Below are 4,090 nucleotides of genomic sequence, written 5' to 3'. Positions count from 1 at the left end.
AATATCGATATATTTTTGTCAAATTTTTATGATATCGTCAAACATATATTTTATTCAAAAATAAAAACATCATCGCTTTCTCAAAATCACATAAAGTCATAWTATAACATCGACTGAGATAAATAATAAAATGAAATATTAAAAACATGATGTATCTCGCTGCATTGCGCGAGTACTCTTCTAGTATTAAAATAAAACCAATTTATATCTTAGGAAATCAACTTTTAAAATCCTTGCCATAGTTGTCTCTACTCTTCTCATCGAAGTCACGGGTAACATTCTGTCACCTTCCTCTTAATAGAACCCTAAATCATCCCCTCACCAATTGAAGATTTTGATTCTAGGGTTTTGTTTAATTTATTTTATGAAAATCGTTTGATAAAAACAATATGAAGAAATCGCTCATGAGTTCTGGATTTGAATCTTAATTTGATCCAGGCCAAAGCTAAAGTTAGTGGAACCAAAAATTCTGTTAACTTCAAAGTTTTCTTAATCGAACATCCTGTCGGAGATGTTCAAGAAGCTATCACAGATGGAAATCTGATGTAGAATCAGAAATTCAGAAATCGCATAAGTTGTTGGTGTTTAAACACCATGTGTGCCTATGATGAAAAGCACATATGGTCGTTAAGCTACTAATAAGCTTGTATCTGGTTGATGTTACTGATAAACATTGAAAGAATAATGAACAACCTGCAACATATGAACACAACAGAGCCATGAATCTGCTCTTTAAACAGAAAAAGGATCGAACTACATGATTTTAGAACGTTGTTGATTCCTATTACTAACCATCCGTTAGCCATTCATTGCTGCAATCAACGTTACCCATCAACCCCAAATCGACTACATACCAGAAATTGAAAACCCTAGCCCACGATGCGAACCTTAAGCTTCGTCTATGAAAGAAAAGCTAAAATCCGATCCACGATGTTTTACAATGGACATGATGGAGTAGGAGAGGGATTCGAAGTAGTTATCGATAAAAAGCGGCAATATACGAACAAGGGTTGTTGAGTCCTAACACACAAATAGGGGCGATGGCTGAGGGTCACCGTCATGCTCGTCGATGGAGGAGGCTCGTAAGTGCATCACCGTTTCACTTATAACTTTGATTGACATTATTTGTGTAAGATGTTTAACTTTATAGAGTTTTGATTTGGGTTATGATTTATGCCGTTTACCAATCGCTTACTCGGGTAAATGTTTACCAAGTCATATTACCTTATTTGATGAATATGGTAAGAACCAATAATCTTATCCGGTAAGCGCGAGACAAGGACCAAGTGTCTTATCCGGTAAGTGAGGGCGACGATTCTTACCATTTGGATATTGAATCATAACTTTTGAACTCGTTTTGGTGGACATAAATCTTACCCGATAAGTACATAATAGTGTTAAATTTTACCGGATAAATGTTTGGTAAACGAACCCTTAGAGTTTTGAGTGTGAATATTCTGGTTTTTACTTAGATTTCAGGTTTTTGGGTTTTGATAAATGTATTGATGAACATCTATACGTTTCACAATATGTTTGTTTCGTATGTATGTGGTTCACAATGTGAAAACTTTTTTACATGTAACTTTTGTTTCACAAACAAGCTAAAAATGTTTCATTGTGAAACAAATACATGTGAAGCAAATATATGTTAATCGATATTCTAAATCTTAGTCTTAGATGAAAAAAATCATATGAAATATCACATGATGACACTAGTTCTCAAGGTTATCACAATTTTACGGGTTCTCAAAAGAAAGCCCTATAAATCAATATCAAAATTTATTTTTTATATTTTTAATATATGATTTAACATAATCTTGATATATATAAGTATGTATATAAAAACACCCTTATATTTAACATATAGTTTTTATGAAATAAAATTCTAAATAGCTGATTACTTGGTAGTTGGTTTATCCAGGTTTTTGCGTTACAAATCCACAAGATAGTGCCCAAATATGAAATTTAAATAAAATATGCAAGGTGAAAGAATTTATTTGAACAAAATTACATTTTCTAAAGAAAATCAGGGCTGACCTGATAGCGATAGGAGTTGCGTAGGATCCTGTACGTCTGCTCAATTGATTATTGCAAGATAATTTTTGGATGTTTGAAAGATGCACCTGCTTGATTTTGAAGGGTGCTCCTAAATATTCTAAAATCAGATCCATAACAGAAATTAGACATGGGTCGGATGGTAGGATTACCACTCCACATGCAATAAGTCACAAGTGCGAATCTTATTTCAATTCAAAATTTATTTTTGATCTTTTAATTTTAAGCTCTGGTCTTGGTCTAAAGCATTAACTCAGACTCTACAATGTTATATTGAAAATATTGACAACAAATAATATAGTTAAAAGTTTCGAACCCACAACATTATGTACAATTATATGCATTACTACCAATTAGTGATGGCCAGCCCGGCTCGGGACCGGGACCGGGACCGGTCAAGGACCAGTTATAGGACCGAAATCTGGGACAGGTTATGGATTTGGGGTGTTTCGCAGGACCGGAACCGCTTATGGACCGGCCCGGTCCGATTTTTTAAAAATTGTAGCCGTTATTTTTCAAAAAACTAGCCGTTTTTTGGTCTTTTTTTGTATTTTTTGCTTTCTAAATACTATATATAAGTGTCTTGGTTGAGAGATTTACATACCAAGTTTTCGATTTGCAAAAAACGTAAAAAAAGAAAACGTTCACAATTATCGGTTTCTCGCTATATTTTGTAAGATAATGTAATTTTAATTATAATAAAACGTATTATTAAGGTGTATTTGAGTGACTCAAATACAAATTCTATAATGTATTAAAAATATATATCATTAAAAAAATATTTTTTAATGACCGGGACCGGTGGCCCATAACAGGTTACAATAAAGCTTGACCGGACTCAACTTTTTTGGCCGGGACCGGGACCGGGACCGGTTATAAGAAATATTGGGACCGGTTGGGACCGGGCAAGCCTAGGACCGGTTTTTGGCCATCACTACTACCAATATATAAAGACAACTTTTTGTCATGATTTATTTTCCTTCCCAATATCAATTCATCTTAAAAACCGTCATTTTTATCTTAATTTAAAAAAAAACATATATCTTGATTCTATTTAAATAAACATATTTTATTTTTCAAATCGACAAAAATTACTTTCAAAAAATTCCTGCATCCATCACGTGGAAAAACAATTATTAAAGATGGTTTAATCCTTCCGTTAAGACGATGTTTGAGATTGCTTATACAAACAACTTATTGACTTATTCCGGTGTAACACCGGTCATAAGCACTTTTGAGTGTTTGGATAAACAACTTATAACCGGTAATAAGGAGCTTTTGAAGAAGTTAAACCGTTATAACTTATAATAAATTGACAAGTACTTTTGTATAAAAAACATAAATCGTTTCAAATAAACAATCCCAAACACCCTCTAAATAAAAACCACTAACTTATATTCATATTATAAAACATAACCAATAATATCATTAAAAAAGGGCATTTTTTTCCCGACATTCTAAAAAGGCGAATGGGTTGGAGGAGGGCCCAAAGAATAAAAAACGATAAAATGATTAGGGAGTACGAGGTTCTTATGGTCTGTATTATGGGCGACGTGGTCTCTTCTGCACCCTTTATTTCTTCATTAAATAATCACATATGATTTTTGCTTTGTCTATTGACCATTGACTTCGATATAATTTCTCCGGTCCAGTCCAATTGAGGCCCAACCAATCACATATCGAATGGGTTGGTGACACATGACATGCACGTGACCTTACATTAGCGACACAACGTTGTTTAAAAAAACGTTAAGTAGTATTTGATAGAGCGAATGCTCATAATAACGTTGTTTTGTTATCATGATTTTATATGGTCTAAAAATTGTATAAACCTAAGATTAATACGGTCGATAATGTGCCAAAACTGTTACTCAATAAAGCATCACGACAATATGGTAAATGCTTTATAATACCCGTCAGATGTGTGTGTGTATGTGTGTATATATATATATTAAGTTTGGGTTAGTTTCGGAAGTTGACCAAACTTGAGGGGTTAGTTCTGCATAACTCGCTTTAACTTTGCAATTTGGATGAT

Source organism: Cynara cardunculus (genome assembly GCF_001531365.2).
Source record: "Cynara cardunculus var. scolymus isolate 2C chromosome LG 13, CcrdV1, whole genome shotgun sequence".
In the NCBI taxonomy this organism is placed as follows: domain Eukaryota; kingdom Viridiplantae; phylum Streptophyta; class Magnoliopsida; order Asterales; family Asteraceae; genus Cynara; species Cynara cardunculus.
The sequence above is the reverse complement of the archived record's forward strand: the minus strand, read 5'-3'. Positions refer to the sequence as shown.